The sequence below is a fragment of the Ranitomeya imitator genome, chromosome 7 (assembly GCF_032444005.1).
Source record: "Ranitomeya imitator isolate aRanImi1 chromosome 7, aRanImi1.pri, whole genome shotgun sequence".
NCBI lineage: Eukaryota > Metazoa > Chordata > Amphibia > Anura > Dendrobatidae > Ranitomeya > Ranitomeya imitator.
The window spans coordinates 212,307,232-212,325,535 of NC_091288.1; the positions used below are offsets into that span (position 1 = coordinate 212,307,232).

At 44.8% G+C, this 18,304-nt stretch overlaps 1 protein-coding gene across 3 annotated transcripts in view; it reads left to right on the forward strand.

The window, feature by feature from the left end:
- Window positions 1-18,304, forward strand: part of SEC14L5 (SEC14 like lipid binding 5) — a 90,348-nt gene that overhangs the window by 5,306 nt on the left and 66,738 nt on the right. For all 3 annotated transcript variants that reach the window (XM_069734738.1, XM_069734737.1, XM_069734739.1), the window contains exons 2-3: window positions 11,280-11,361; window positions 17,637-17,712. The gene's annotated coding sequence lies outside the window, so the exon portion shown is untranslated. The remainder of the gene's footprint in view (window positions 1-11,279; window positions 11,362-17,636; window positions 17,713-18,304) is intronic.

Below are 18,304 nucleotides of genomic sequence, written 5' to 3' on the forward strand. Positions count from 1 at the left end.
ACCTGTGCACCAGGGGGTATAATACCTGTGCACCAGGGGGTATAATACCTGTGCACCAGGGGGTATAATACCTGTGCACCATTAGGGTATAATACCTGTGCACCATTAGGGTATAATACCTGTGCACCAGGGGGTATAATACCTGTGCCCCAGTGATGTATAATACCTGTGCCCCAGTGATGTATAATACCTGTGCCCCAGTGATGTATAATACCTGTGCACCAGGGGGTATAATACCTGTGCACCAGGGGGTATAATACCTGTGCACCAGGGGGGTATAATACCTGTGCACCATTAGGGTATAATACCTGTGCACCAGGGGGGTATAATACCTGTGCACCAGGGGGGTATAATACCTGTGCACCAGGGGGTATAATACCTGTGCACCAGGGGGTATAATACCTGTGCACCAGTGGGGTATAATACCTGAGCACCATTAGGGTATAATACCTGAGCACCATTAGGGTATAATACCTGTGCACCATTAGGGTATAATACCTGTGCACCATTAGGGTATAATACCTGTGCACCAGGGGGTATAATACCTGTGCCCCAGTGATGTATAATACCTGTGCCCCAGTGATGTATAATACCTGTGCCCCAGTGATGTGTAATACCTGTGCCCCAGTGATGTATAATACCTGTGCACCAGGGGGTATAATACCTGTGCACCAGGGGGTATAATACCTGTGCACCAGGGGGTATAATACCTGTGCACCATTAGGGTATAATACCTGTGCACCAGGGGGTATAATACCTGTGCCCCAGTGATGTGTAATACCTGTGCCCCAGTGATGTATAATACCTGTGCCCCAGTGATGTATAATACCTGTGCACCAGGGGGTATAATACCTGTGCACCAGGGGGTATAATACCTGTGCACCAGGGGGGTATAATACCTGTGCACCAGGGGGTATAATACCTGTGCACCATTAGGGTATAATACCTGTGCACCAGGGGGGTATAATACCTGTGCACCAGGGGGTATAATACCTGTGCACCAGGGGGTATAATACCTGTGCACCAGTGGGGTATAATACCTGTGCACCAGGGGGTATAATACCTGAGCACCATTAGGGTATAATACCTGTGCACCAGGGGGTATAATACCTGTGCACCATTAGGGTATAATACCTGTGCACCAGGGGGGTATAATACCTGTGCACCAGGGGGGTATAATACCTGTGCACCAGGGGGTATAATACCTGTGCCCCAGTGATGTGTAATACCTGTGCACCAGGGGGTATAATACCTGAGCACCATTAGGGTATAATACCTGTGCACCAGGGGGTATAATACCTGAGCACCATTAGGGTATAATACCTGTGCACCAGGGGGTATAATACCTGTGCACCAGGGGGTATAATACCTGTGCACCAGGGGGTATAATACCTGTGCCCCAGTGATGTGTAATACCTGTGCACCAGGGGGTATAATACCTGAGCACCATTAGGGTATAATACCTGTGCACCAGGGGGTATAATACCTGTGCACCATTAGGGTATAATACCTGTGCACCAGGGGGTATAATACCTGTGCCCCAGTGATGTATAATACCTGTGCCCCAGTGATGTATAATACCTGTGCACCAGGGGGTATAATACCTGTGCACCAGTGATGTATAATACCTGTGCCCCAGTGATGTATAATACCTGTGCCCCAGTGATGTATAATACCTGTGCACCAGGGGGTATAATACCTGTGCACCAGTGATGTATAATACCTGTGCACCAGGGGGTATAATACCTGTGCCCCAGTGATGTATAATACCTGTGCACCAGGGGGTATAATACCTGTGCCCCAGTGATGTATAATACCTGTGCACCAGTGATGTATAATACCTGTGCACCAGTGGGGTATAATACCTGTGCACCAGGGGGTATAATACCTGTGCACCATTAGGGTATAATACCTGTGCACCAGGGGGGTATAATACCTGTGCCCCAGTGATGTATAATACCTGTGCACCAGTGATGTATAATACCTGTGCACCAGGGGGTATAATACCTGTGCCCCAGTGATGTATAATACCTGTGCACCAGGGGGTATAATACCTGTGCACTAGGGGGTATAATACCTGTGCACCAGTGATGTATAATACCTGTGCACCAGGGGGTATAATACCTGTGCCCCAGTGATGTATAATACCTGTGCACCAGTGGGGTATAATACCTGTGCCCCAGTGGGGTATAATACCTGTGCACCAGTGATGTATAATACCTGTGCACCATTAGGGTATAATACCTGTGCACTAGGGGGTATAATACCTGTGCCCCAGTGATGTATAATACCTGTGCACCATTAGGGTATAATACCTGTGCACTAGGGGGTATAATACCTGTGCCCCAGTGATGTATAATACCTGTGCCCCAGTGATGTATAATACCTGTGCCCCAGTGGGGTATAATACCTGTGCCCCAGTGATGTATAATACCTGTGCACCAGGGGGTATAATACCTGAGCACCAGTGGGGTATAATACCTGTGCCCCAGTGATGTATAATACCTGTGCACCAGTGGGGTATAATACCTGTGCACTAGGGGGTATAATACCTGTGCCCCAGTGATGTATAATACCTGTGCACCATTAGGGTATAATACCTGTGCACCAGGGGGGTATAATACCTGAGCACCAGTGATGTATAATACCTGTGCCCCAGTGATGTATAATACCTGTGCCCCAGTGATGTATAATACCTGTGCACCATTAGGGTATAATACCTGTGCACCAGGGGGGTATAATACATGTGCACCAGGGGGGTATAATACCTGAGCACCAGTGATGTATAATATCTGTGCCCCATTGATGTATAATACCTGTGCACCAGGGGGTATAATACCTGTGCACCATTAGGGTATAATACCTGTGCACCAGGGGGTATAATACCTGTGCACCAGGGGGTATAATACCTGTGCCCCAGTGGGGTATAATACCTGTTCCCCAGTGGGGTACAATACCTGTGAACCAGTGGGGTATAATGCCTGCGCACTAGGGGGTATAATACCTGTGCCCCAGTGATGTATAATACATGTGCACCAGGGGGGTATAATACCGGTGCCCCAGTGATGTATAATACCTGTGCACCAGGAGGTATAATACCTGTGCCCCAGTGGGGTATAATACCTGTTCCCCAGTGGGGTACAATACCTGTGAACCAGTGGGGTATAATGCCTGTGCCCCAGTGATGTATAATACCTGAGCACCAGTGGGGTATAGTACCTGAGCACCAGTGGGGTATAATACCTGAGCACCAGTGGGGTATAATACCTGAGCACCAGTGGGGTATAATACCTGAGCACCAGGGGGTATAATACCTGTGCACCAGGGGGTATAATACCTGAGCACCAGTGGGGTATAATACCTGAGCACCAGTGGGGTATAATACCTGAGCACCAGTGGGGTATAATACCTGAGCACCAGTGGGGTATAATACCTGAGCACCAGGGGGTATAATACCTGTGCACCAGGGGGTATAATACCTGTGCACCAGGGGGTATAATACCTGTGCACCAGGGGGTATAATACCTGTGCACCAGGGGGTATAATACCTGTGCACCATTAGGGTATAATACCTGTGCACCAGGGGGTATAATACCTGTGCCCCAGTGATGTATAATACCTGTGCCCCAGTGATGTATAATACCTGTGCACCAGGAGGTATAATACCTGTGCCCCAGTGGGGTATAATACCTGTTCCCCAGTGGGGTACAATACCTGTGAACCAGTGGGGTATAATGCCTGTGCCCCAGTGATGTATAATACCTGAGCACCAGTGGGGTATAGTACCTGAGCACCAGTGGGGTATAATACCTGAGCACCAGTGGGGTATAATACCTGAGCACCAGTGGGGTATAATACCTGTGCACCAGGGGGTATAATACCTGAGCACCAGTGGGGTATAATACCTGAGCACCAGTGGGGTATAATACCTGAGCACCAGTGGGGTATAATACCTGAGCACCAGTGGGGTATAATACCTGTGCACCAGGGGGTATAATACCTGTGCACCAGGGGGTATAATACCTGTGCACCAGGGGGTATAATACCTGTGCACCAGGGGGTATAATACCTGTGCACCAGGGGGTATAATACCTGTGCACCATTAGGGTATAATACCTGTGCACCAGGGGGTATAATACCTGTGCCCCAGTGATGTATAATACCTGTGCCCCAGTGATGTATAATACCTGTGCACCAGGGGGTATAATACCTGTGCCCCAGTGGGGTATAATACCTGTGAACCAGTGGGGTATAATACCTGTGCCCCAGTGGGGTATAATACATGTGCACCAGGGGGGTATAATACCGGTGCCCCAGTGATGTATAATACCTGTGCACCAGGGGGTATAATACCTGTGCACCAGGGTGTATAATACCTGTGCACCAGGGGGTATAATACCTGTGCACCAGGGGGTATAATACCTGTGCACCAGGGGGTATAATACCTGTGCACCAGGGGGTATAATACCTGTGCACCAGGGGGTATAATACCTGTGCACCAGGGGGTAGAATACCTGTGTCCCAGTGATGTATAATACCTGTGCCCCAGTGATGTATAATACCTGTGCACCAGTGGGGTATAATACCTGTGCACCAGTGGGGTATAATACCTGTGCACCAGTGATGTATAATACCTGCGCACTAGGGGGTATAATACCTGCGCACTAGGGGGTATAATACCTGTGCACCAGTGATGTATAATACCTGTGCACCAGTGGGGTATAATACCTGTGCACCAGTGGGGTATAATACCTGTGCACCATTAGGGTATAATACCTGTGCACCAGGGGGTATAATACCTGTGCACCATTAGGGTATAATACCTGTGCCCCAGTGGGGTATAATGCCTGCGCACCAGTGATGTATAATACCTGTGTCCCAGTGGGGTATAATACCTGTGTCCCAGTGGGGTATAATACCTGTGCCCCAGTGATGTATAATACCTGTGCACCAGTGGGGTATAATACCTGTGCACCAGTGATGTATAATACCTGTGTCCCAGTGGGGTATAATACCTGTGCCCCAGTGATGTATAATACCTGTGCACCAGTGGGGTATAATACCTGTGCACCAGTGGGGTATAATGCCTGCGCACTAGGGGGTATAATGCCTGTGCCCCAGTGATGTATAATACCTGTGTCCCAGTGGGGTATAATGCCTGTGCACCAGTGGGGTATAATACCTGCGCACCAGTGGGGTATAATACCTGTGCCCCAGTGATGTATAATACCTGTGCACCAGTGGGGTATAATACCTGTGCACCAGTGGGGTATAATACCTGAGCACCAGTGGGGTATAATACCTGAGCACCAGTGGGGTATAATACCTGTGCACCAGTGATGTATAATACCTGTGTCCCAGTGGGGTATAATACCTGAGCATCAGTGGGGTATAATACCTGCGCACCAGTGGGGTATAATACCTGTGCCCCAGTGATGTATAATACCTGTGCCCCAGGGGGTATAATACCTGTGCACCAGTGGGGTATAATACCTGAGCACCAGTGGGGTATAATACCTGAGCACCAGTGGGGTATAATACCTGAGCACCAGTGGGGTATAATACCTGAGCACCAGTGGGGTATAATACCTGAGCACCAGTGGGGTATAATACCTGAGCACCAGTGGGGTATAATACCTGAGCACCAGTGGGGTATAATACCTGAGCACCAGTGGGGTATAATACCTGAGCACCAGTGGGGTATAATACCTGCGCACCAGTGGGGTATAATACCTGAGCACCAGGGACAGCCCTGAGATCTGTGATTGGTTGCAGTGCTGTCAGGTTCCCTCCCAGGTCATCTGTAACCCCCTATTGGTCGCTGTGATCAGTTATTGATCCTTGTGGGCGGGGCTTAGCTGTGATTGGCAGATGGGGATGTTTAGTGATGAGCAGTGATAGGTGCAGATGGTGGGTGACCCGCGGTGACCCTCACCACTGCCGCCGATCATTCTAGTGCTGGACGTTGGGTATTGATCGCAGACATTCCAGGTCCGTGGCGGACAGAAGATGACTCCAGGGCCGGATGATGAGAGTTGGAGAACTCACAGGTGACGGGAGAGAACAGATGGGACCTGGGAGAAGGTTATAGCCGGAGACATCACTAGTGGACTGACGTGGAGCTGGTGAGCGCTGCCAGTGCACAGGGGTCCGGGGATGGGGGGTAATTAGTGATCAGCATTAATTATCCAGAATGTAATCATCCAGGACCGGATACTACTCACAGCTGCAGGTCTGCTTCCATTGGATCCAGTCTGCACAATGCTCTGCGAGCTGAACACATGGGCAGATAGTTTGTATGGACTGGATACAATTGTAACAAACCCTCTGCTGTGAGAAGTAACGGGGGGATCCAAATGAGAATGTTCTCTGTGCTTGAAGATGGCAGATGGTGAGACATTGTCTCCCACCAGCAGCCCCCCATGTCCGCCTTTATAGTGGGGGTCTTCTGCTGTAACTGGTGCAGCGCTAATGATTGGGAGAGAAGGGGTTTGTGCTGGCAGAAGCCATTGGGAGCTACATCCGCAGGATGCACCACTTTCTGCCCCCCCCTCCCATATGACCAGTGGGCATGAATATTTCTGCAGCTGCACGGTGGCCGCCATGGCTCGCTGCAGTCATGCAAATCCCGGTATTATCATGTCAGCGTCCCACCGCGGGATCGGGATGATTTGTGTCTCGTGTGTCACTTGGATCGTCTTTGTGAAGCCGGCTTATGTCAAGATTAACAAATGCAAACGCCAGTGTCACCCAGCTCTCCCAGGACCCTGAACGGCAGCATTGCCCTTGGTTGTATTCTTGATTTCAAGAAAGCTGGCTCATACAACCCATTGTGGGACTTGGAATGGCTTCTATAAATGTTATCATTCAGCTTTTTTATGACCCTGAACGACAAAGCTGCCATTTATTATATGACTAGATAGATCGGCCAGATTGCGATTCACAACTCTACAAAAACCTTTCTAGGACATATTTACCATTCAGGGCTCTAAGAAAGCTTGTTTATAACCCATGGAAGAGTGGCCATATGGGCCGCCACTCAGCTTTTCCTCCTCCCCGAATGACAAACCTGCTTTAATATGCATTGAATGATGGATTTCAACTTTATATGGGAGGTTAAATTGTGGCCATAAGTGTAATCACCCAGCTTTCCCGAGCCCCTGAGTGGTAGAGTAGCCTAGTTACACATTGACTTTATAATTCAGTGGCCATATCAGTCATCACTCAGCTTTTCCAAGCACCTGAGCTGTAATAAACCTAGTTACAATAGTCAATAGGAGTTGTATTTCTTCATTTTGCAGGACTTTTAGAAAGTTGGTTAATAGACAGCTGAACTAGTGGCCATGTGAGTCATCACTCATCTTTCCCAGACTCCTGAATGGTACAGCAGCCTAGTTACACACTGGAGGGCTTCATACTTATGTGACGGACTGTAAGGAATCTGGGATACAGCCGGCTTTAGTAACCTCCATATGAGATGTCACTCAGCTTTCCCAGGCTCCTGAATGGTGAAGCAGCCTAGTTACACACTGGATGGCTTCATACTTATGTGACGCACTGTAAGAAATCTGGGTTACAGCCGGCTTTAGTAACCTCCATATGGGATGTCACTCAGCTTTCCCAGGCTCCTGAATGGTGAAGCAGCCTAGTTGCACACTGGATGGCTTCATACTTATGTGACGCACTGTAAGAAATCTGGGTTACAGCCGGCTTTAGTAACCTCCATATGGGATGTCACTCAGCTTTCCCAGGCTCCTGAATGGTACAGCAGCCTAGTTACACACTGGATGGCTTCATACTTATGTGACGGACTGTAAGGAATCTGGGTTACAGCCGGCCTTGGTAACCTCCATATGGGATGTCACTCATCTTTCCCAGGCTCCTGAATGGTGAAGCAGCCTAGTTACACACTGGATGGCTTCATACTTATGTGACGGACTGTAAGGAATCTGGGATACAGCCGGCTTTAGTAACCTCCATATGGGATGTCACTCAGCTTTCCCAGGCTCCTGAATGGTACAGCAGCCTAGTTACACACTGGAGGGCTTCATACTTATGTGACGCACTGTAAGAAATCTGGGTTACAGCCGGCTTTAGTAACCTCCATATGGGATGTCACTCAGCTTTCCCAGGCTCCTGAATGGTGAAGCAGCCTAGTTGCACACTGGATGGCTTCATACTTATGTGACGGACTGTAAGGAATCTGGGTTACAGCCGGCTTTAGTAACCTCCATATGGGATGTCACTCATCTTTCCCAGGCTCCTGAATGGTACAGCAGCCTAGTTACACACTGGAGGGCTTCATACTTATGTGACGGACTGTAAGGAATCTGGGTTACAGCCGGCCTTAGTAACCTCCATATGGGATGTCACTCATCTTTCCCAGGCTCCTGAATGGTACAGCAGCCTAGTTACACACTGGATGGCTTCATACTTATGTGACGGACTGTAAGGAGTCTGGGATACAGCCGGCTTTAGTAACCTCCATATGGGATGTCACTCATCTTTCCCAGGCTCCTGAATGGTGAAGCAGCCTAGTTACACACTGGATGGCTTCATACTTATGTGACGGACTGTAAGGAATCTGGGTTACAGCCGGCCTTAGTAACCTCCATATGGGATGTCACTCATCTTTCCCAGGCTCCTGAATGGTGAAGCAGCCAAGTTACACACTGGAGGGCTTCATACTTATGTGACGGACTGTAAGGAATCTGGGTTACAGCCGGCCTTAGTAACCTCCATATGGGATGTCACTCATCTTTCCCAGGCTCCTGAATGGTGAAGCAGCCTAGTTACACACTGGAGGGCTTCATACTTATGTGACGGACTGTAAGGAATCTGGGTTACAGCCGGCCTTAGTAACCTCCATATGGGATGTCACTCATCTTTCCCAGGCTCCTGAATGGTGAAGCAGCCTAGTTACACACTGGAGGGCTTCATACTTATGTGACGGACTGTAAGGAATCTGGGTTACAGCCGGCCTTAGTAACCTCCATATGGGATGTCACTCATCTTTCCCAGGCTCCTGAATGGTACAGCAGCCTAGTTACACACTGGATGGCTTCATACTTATGTGACGGACTGTAAGGAATCTGGGATACAGCCGGCTTTAGTAACCTCCATATGGGATGTCACTCAGCTTTCCCAGGCTCCTGAACGGTACAGCAGCCTAGTTACACACCGCATGGCTTCATACTTATGTGACGGACTGTAAGGAATCTGGGTTACAGCCGGCTTTAGTAACCTCCATATGGGATGTCACTCAGCTTTCCCAGGCTCCTGAACGGTACAGCAGCCTAGTTACACACTGGGTGGAACTCTGACATTTCGTTTGCTTTTCTCAGGATTTTTCTGGAGTCCAGACTGCCTCCTAACCTTGAGAAGATTGACTTTGAGGCTGACGGCGTCAGCAGGAGATGTATAACGCGCGCCGACATTTCCTACTTTTTTCTGCGCCTTTGAGCTGTAATTCGAGTTTCCTTTGTCCGGTATCCGTGGAAAGATCTTGTCCTTGAGAAGGTGGCGCACTGATCGGCTGATAGACGAGCCTTGAAATCTGAACGAGACCTCTTTATTGCTTTCTAGAAAAGCTGATCTGGGATTTGTCCTTTTTATTATTATTATTATTATTATTATTATACATTTTTCATAGCGCCGTTTATTCCATGGCGCTTTATGCCATTGTTATACCCTTGGTGTCCATATATGTCACCCCCAAACTGGGCATTTAATTGTGTCTGGGCTCGGTATGGTGAAATACACATCTTTTGCTATTTTTGCCTTGACGAAAAATTCCCATAACGGTCCTTTTGCTCTGACGTCCGTACGCCTATTAATTCATCCAGCTCGCCATTTACAGACAATTTAAAGGGTTTGTATCACTTAGGCTCTAAAGAGCAGATATTGCAGAGTTTTTTTCTCTGGTTGTAAGGATGTCATTTATTTTTTTTAATAAATGTTCGTAAATCTAAAGTTACAAGGATTGAGTAAATCGGTAGACTTTTGGAACTTCAGGGAGGCGCTGTTGCATTGGATTCAATAGGAAATGGTTTGTTGAGAGTGGTGGTCAAAAGCGGTACTGCAAGTAGGTAAAAAAAACAGTAAGATTTGAAAGGTTTGTACAGAAATGGAAGAAGTGTCAAATTTTATCAGCAAAGAATGATCTCCGATGTTATATGATTTAGAAAGAAAGGATCAGAGGTGAGACGGCCCCTCGAAATGTCCAAATGGATGACAAATTCTCACTGGGATGTCTGAGAAAGGATAAACGGCCCCCGTATTGGTCAAGTTGAGCCTCCTGGGGTCGTACCACAGACAGGACATGGTTGTAGTATTGCGGCTGCGGGCTGTTGTTCATGTCTACGTTGCCTATATAGTGACTGGTGAAGGATCAGGTGTGTAAGATACTTGTGATTTCAGCTCTGAAGGGCTCTGGCGAAGTTTCAAAGCTCCCGTGTGTAACCGTATTCCGTGGAATGAGCGTCTCGTAATTCACAGAATTGGAAGATGTCAGAGACATTAATAAAGTAGGATTATGTGTAAGGTCAGGACGAGGCGAGACCCTCACTTCGGGTGGGCCGTGGGGGCCGGATGACCTATTTCGTTAGTGTTTTACCATTTGCAAGATCTCTTCTTGCTGTCAACTAATGGGAACATGAAAGTAAAACGACCAGGACCCGGTTTCTGTGACAGTCCATTCATCCTACTGAACTTTCCCAGAATCCAGAATGACCATTCCTAATTCTGCCTGCTGGAGCTGTGCTGGTGCCTATACTGGTTTCCATCAAACTTTAACAGATTTGCCATTCAGGACGCTGGAAAAGCTGAGTGAGGATTTTATTTTTTTTAAGGGACGTGTTCTGTAAGGGCAGTTTTTATAGGGTCCCAGCAGCACATACTATTCCGTCACCAAAATAGCCGCCCGGTGTCAGGCTGCAGGCGGCTCCTTCCCTCTCGCCGTGTGGGTATCTATGAGACCGGGTCACATTACACCCATGTGTTACCAGAGCCGGTGCGCGGCCCCTCCGGCAGACCGACTCTGTAGTAGTATCCTGGGGTACGCCTATACCCTCCCGTGCTCGCCCCGGTCCTTTATCTGCGGAAATATCTTCTCAGCTTGACAAGTGGAAGTTCTGCAGAGGACACGGCACTCGGGAAGGTTATTTGGGGCAACGCTGGGATTAGATAGGGACTAGGAATCCTAATCTTCAGATATTTAAAGGGGACTGGGCAGCGATCGCATGAATATTTTTTTATAAGTTTCTGTTCCTTTATTGCAGAGTGTTTACCAGAAGCGGCACGTGTGCACAGTGTGGACATAACCACATGTAATGCCTGACCACCGGGATTATCTGCACCAAGGTACTATACTATAGTAACTGATGTAGGCTTACAATATGTGCAGTCCTCTAATGTTCAAGAATATAACGACTACAATACCGCCCCTATGTACAACAATATAACTACTATAATACTGCCCCTATGTACAAGGATATAACTACTATAATACTGCCCCTATGTACAAGGATATAACTACTATAATACTGCCCCCTATGTACAAGGATATAACTAGTATAATACTGCTCCTATATACAAGAATATAACTACTATAATACTGCTCCTATGTACAAGAATATAACTACTATAATACTGCTCCTATGTACAAGAATATAACTACTATAATACTGCCCCTATGTGCAAGAATATAACTACTATAATACTGCCCCTATGTGCAAGAATATAACTACTATAATACTGCCCCTATGTACAAGAATATAACTACTATAATACTGCCCCTATGTACAAGAATATAACTACTATAATACTGCCCCTATGTACAAGAATATAACTACTATAATACTGCCCCTATGTACAAGAATATAACTACTATAATACTGCTCCTATATACAAGAATATAACTACTATAATACTGCCCCTATGTACAAGAATATAACTACTATAATACTGCCCCTATGTACAAGAATAACTACTAGCCAGCTCTTCCCTCTCCTACTGTATCCTCACCCACCCCCTGCAGACTGTGAGCCCTCGCGGGCAGGGTCCTCCCTCCTTATGTACTCGTGTGCCTTGTTATCTGCTCATGTTTAATGTAATTGTCTATATTTGCCCCGTATTCACATGTAAAGCGCCATGGAATAAATGGCGCTATAAAAATGTATAATAATAATAATAAAATACTATAATACTGTCCCTATATACAAGAATATAACTACTATAATACTGTCCCTATGTACAAGAATATATCTACTATAATACTGTCCCTATGTACAAGAATATAACTACTATAATACTGCCCCTATGTACAAGAATATAACTACTATAATACTGCCCCTTATGTACAAGAATATAAATGCTATAATACTGTCCCTATGTACAAGAATATAACTACTATAATACTGCCCCTATGTAAAAGAATATAACTACTATAATACTGCTCCTATGTACAAGGATATAAGTACTATAATACTGCTCCTGGGTACAAGAATATAACTACTATAATACTGCCCCTATGTACAAGAATATAACTACTATAATACTGTCCCTATGTACAAGAATATAACTACTATAATACTGCCCCTATGTAAAAGAATATAACTACTATAATACTGCTCCTATGTACAAGGATATAAGTACTATAATACTGCTCCTGGGTACAAGAATATAACTACTATAATACTGCCCCTATGTACAACAATATAACTACTATAATACTGTCCCTATATACAAGAATATAACTACTATAATACTGTCCCTATGTACAAGAATATAACTACTATAATACTGTCCCCTATGTACAAGAATATAACTACTATAATACTGCCCCTATGTACAAGAATATAACTACTATAATACTGTCCCTATGTACAAGAATATAACTACTATAATACTGCCCCTATGTACAACAATATAACTACTATAATACTGTCCCTATATACAAGAATATAACTACTATAATACTGTCCCTATGTACAAGAATATAACTACTATAATACTGCCCCTATGTACAAGAATATAACTACTATAATACTGCTCCTATGTACAAGGATATAAATACTATAATACTGCTCCTATGTACAAGAATATAACTACTATAATACTGCCCCTATGTACAAGAATATAACTACTATAATACTGTCCCCTATGTACAAGAATATAACTACTATAATACTGCCCCTATGTACAAGAATATAACTACTACAATACTGCTCCTATGTACAGGAATATAACTACTATAATACTGCCCCTATATACAAGAATATAACTACTATAATACTGTCCCTATGTACAAGAATATAACTACTATAATACTGCTCCTGGGTACAAGAATATAACTACTATAATACTGCCCCTATGTACAAGAATATAACTACTATAATACTGTCCCCTATGTACAAGAATATAACTACTATAATACTGCCCCTATGTACAAGAATATAACTACTATAATACTGTCCCCTATGTACAAGAATATAACTACTATAATACTGCCCCTATGTACAAGAATATAACTACTATAATACTGCTCCTATGTACAAGAATATAACTACTACAATACTGCTCCTATGTACAAGAATATAACTACTACAATACTGCTCCTATGTACAGGAATATAACTACTATAATACTGCTCCTATATACAAGAATATAACTTCTATAATACTGTCCCTATGTACAAGAATATAACTACTATAATACTGCCCCTATGTACAAGAATATAACTACTATAATACTGCTCCTATATACAAGAATATAACTTCTATAATACTGTCCCTATGTACAAGAATATAACTACTATAATACTGCCCCTATGTACAAGAATATAACTACTATAATACTGCCCCCTATGTACAAGAATATAACTACTATAATACTGCTCCTATGTACAAGAATATAACTACTATAATACTGCTCCTATGTACAAGAATATAACTACTATAATACTGCTCCTATGTACAGGAATATAACTACTATAATACTGCTCCTATGTACAAGGATATAACTATAATAATAATAATTTTTATTTATATAGCGCCAACATATTCCGCAGCGCTTTACAAATTATAGACGGGAATTGTACAGACGATAGACATTACAGCATAACAGAAATATAGTTCAATACAGATACCAGGAGGAGTGAGGGCCCTGCTGCTCTCAAGCTTACAAACTATGGGGAAAAGGGGAGACACGAGAGGTGGATGGTGACAATTGCTTTAGTTATTCGGACCAGCCATAGTGTAAGGCTCGGGTGTTCATGTAAAGCTGCATGAACCAGTTAACTGCCTAAGTATGTAGCAGTACAGACACAGAGGGCTAATAACTGCATAAAGTGTATGAGAACATGATGCGAGGAACCTGATTATGTTTTTTTTTTAATGGGCCACACAGGGATCGTTAGGTTAATGCATTGAGGCGGTAGGCTAATCTGAACAAATGAGTTTTTAGGGTACGCTTAAAACTGTGGGGATTGGGGATTAATCGTATTAACCTAGGTAGTGAATTCCAAAGAATCGGCGCAGCACGTGTAAAGTCTTGGAGACGGGAGTGGGAGGTTCTGATTATTGAGGATGCGAACCTGAGGTCATTAGTGGAGCGGAGGGCACGGGTAGGGTGGTAGACTGATACCAGGGAGGAGATGTAGGGTGGTGCTGAGCCATGGAGAGCTTTGTGGATGAGGGTAGTAGTTTTGTACTGGATTCTGGAGTGGATGGGTAGCCAGTGTAATGACTGGCACAAGGTAGAGGCATCGGTGTAACGGTTGGTGAGGAATATGATCCTGGCTGCAGCATTCAGGACAGATTGGAGCGGGGAGAGTTTGGTAAGAGGGAGGCCGATTAGTAGAGAGTTACAATAGTCCAGACGAGAATGAATAAGTGAAACAGTAAGAGTTTTTGCAGAGTCGAAAGTAAGAAAAGGGCGAATTCTAGAAATGTTTTTGAGATGCAGGTAAGAAGAGCGAGCCAGTGATCGGATGTAGGGGGTGAATGAAAGGTCAGAATCAAGGATGACCCCAAGGCAGCGGGCATGTTGCTTTGGAGTAATGGTGGAACCGCATACGGAGATGGCAATGTCAGGCAAAGGTAGGTTAGTAGAGGGAGAAAACACGAGGAGTTCAGTTTTTGACAGGTTTAGTTTCAGATAGAGGGAGAACATGATGTTAGAGACAGCGGTAAGACAATCACTGGTGTTTACTAAAAAGGTCGGTGTGACATCAGGAGCAGAAGTGTATAATTGGGTGTCGTCAGCATAGAGATGGTACTGGAAACCAAATCTACCGATTGTCCAATAGGGGCAGTATACAACGAGAACTATAATACTGCCCCTATGTACAAGAATATAACTACTATAATACTGCCCCTATGTACAAGAATATAACTACTATAATACTGCTCCTATGTACAAGAATATAACTACTATAATACTGCTCCTATGTACAAGAATATAACTACTATAATACTGCCCCTATATACAAGAATATAACTACTATAATACTGCTCCTATATACAAGAATATAACTACTATAATACTGCCCCTATGTACAAGAATATAACTACTATAATACTGCCCCTATGTAGAAGTCTGTGGTCCTCGCATGTATAGATATATATGATGTCTCCTTTGTCCGCACATTCCGTGCAGTAGAAGATGGAACATTTGACATAATATATATATATTAGCGTTATGTAATAATAATGTAGAGAATAATAATACGACACAGCCCGGCAGCCTTATAATTTTGCGCTGACAGTACAGCAGGGTACGTCGCTGCTGCTGGGGGTTTATGTGCTGAGTGAATAGAAGGTCTTTCTTTCCTCCTCCTACACCTTCCTTATGGTGCGGAGCTGCACAATGCAGGGAGAGCGGCTCGTGTGCCGGGGCTGGGACTTGCCAGCCTCCTACTGGCTTTGAAGGGTTTTCGGAGATGGCAGCACAAGGAGCATTTGTGTTTTGTTTTGTGAAGCCCGGCATTGTCCCTCCAATATGCGGCGGTCCTCCCACGGCATGCTCCACTACCGGCAATGTCCCGAGCGCCTGGTAAATGAGCCCTTGTTATTGTTAATAGGGGGGAACATTGTAATTAATGGATGTGATGATCTGATTGTTGTCTTCCTTACGCTGCCTGCATATGGAAAAATGATACCTGGAGGGAAACAGTCAGCAAGACCAGATTTTTTGAATCATTTCACAACTTGGCCCTACTCACCAAATATCTCTGCCTGGTGCTCTTTGTGTATACTAGAGGAGTGTACATCTACTCCAAGCCCTCCTGGAATGGCCAATATGCCCATAGTCCCTTCCCAGCCCACCTATTGCCCCACAGTCGGAGAAGACGGGCTGAATCCACCACCGGTGGTCGCCTGTATATATCAAGACTGATCTTTCGTTGATATCTGATGTCTTCTGTTACCAGGACATCTACTTCTGCTCAATGTCAGCATGCTGCCGGCCATCGCTAAAGCAACCTAATGTAGTAATGCTCATGCCATAGTATTGTATAAGCCCAGTCCCATGTTGCACCCTCTCTTTCTGTTCCCCTCTATTTGAAGGAATGGTCACTGACGTCTATTAGCCCCAAATGTGCGATGTTTGTACAAAAGCAGGAAATCGGGGAATATTGTGATTTTTTTTTTCCCAGTAGTCCTCTCATGTCTTCAGAGTATCGGGCTTCCTGGTGACAACAGTTTCCAAGAAAGATCAAAAATAGACGTAATAGATGAAGGTGTTCTCCAGAGCAAGAGGTGGAGGACACTGTCAGTCGTATGGAGCGGAGAGCAAGTGTCCGGGAAAGATGGGGTTCAGGTGGATGGAGAACAGTATGGCTGACGTTCAGGCTTGTAGGTCATGATGGCCAATAGAGGTCAAGAATGGTGACAATGTCTCCAGTAGCTTCATTTTCTAACATTGAGGTTCCTTCTTTTATTACTTTTGGATTTTTTGGTCCCCATTCGAGTTGGAACAAGAGGTTATAGAGTAGAGGATTTTCCAGGTCTAGATCAATGTCTAAGCTTTGGAAGGTCGTGAAGACCAGGAAGCCAATCTGGGCCACCGAACCTAGAGCATTGGGGGTTTCTTCTGTGGCTTCCTCTTCGGTGGGCTTTTCTTCTGCTACTTTGTTACTTTCTAGTATGCTACATCTTTGGATGACGCCATGGTTTAGGTAGGATCTCCTGCAGCTAAAACACCAGGTGGGTTTTTAGGGTGAGCAAATATCCAAGCTGGAAAATTATGAAGTCCATGAAAGTAACCTGTCTGGCCAAGCTGCTTCTGAACTGTTGAGTATTCCTCCAGTTCTCTGTGGACGATACTTTTAGTTTTGTAATTTTTTTTTCTTTTTATTTCATATTACAATTTTGGGTCTATTTCATAACAAATGACTTTTTTGTTAATTACCGTGAGAAAAAATCTAATTGAATCCGGTCACACATGACTGTACGGAGAGCACTATGTACAACATACATCATCAATGGCTGAGAGGATAACTGACGGAGAAAATATTCTGTACTTTCTACACGTTGTGTATCGGGGAGACGGCGGTCAAATATAACGATATGTTGTAACATTAATTGTGAGACCCAACAAAAAACAACAATCTGATTCATTGTCTGGTCTGTTCTCAGGTTCAATATATAACGGAGATGTCCAGCTCTGAACACCATTCTGCAACATAGGAGGATATGAAATACCAATAGGAAGGTGAGTTCATGTATACATGCAGAAAATGCCGGACCCTGAGCTATATCCTGTATTATACTCCAGAGCTGCACTCCCTATTCTGCTGGTGCAGTCACTGTGTACATACATTACATTACTGATCCTGAGTTACCTCCTGTATTATACTCCAGAGCTGCACTCACTATTCTGCTGGTGCAGTCACTGTGTACATACATTACATTACTGATCCTGAGTTACCTCCTGTATTATACTCCAGAGCTGCACTCACTATTCTGCTGGTGCAGTCACTGTGTACATACATTACATTACTGATCCTGAGTTACATCCTGTGTTATACCCCAGAGCTGCACTCACTATTCTGCTGGTGCAGTCACTGTGTACATACATTACATTACTGATCCAGAGTTACATCCTGTATTATACCCCAGAGCTGCACTCACTATTCTGCTGGTGCAGTCACTGTGTACATACATTACATTACTGATCCTGAGTTGCATCCTGTATTATACTCCAGAGCTGCACTCACTATTCTGCTGGTGCAGTCACTGTGTACATACATTACTGATCCTGAGTTACCTCCTGTATTATACTCCAGAGCTGCACTCACTATTCT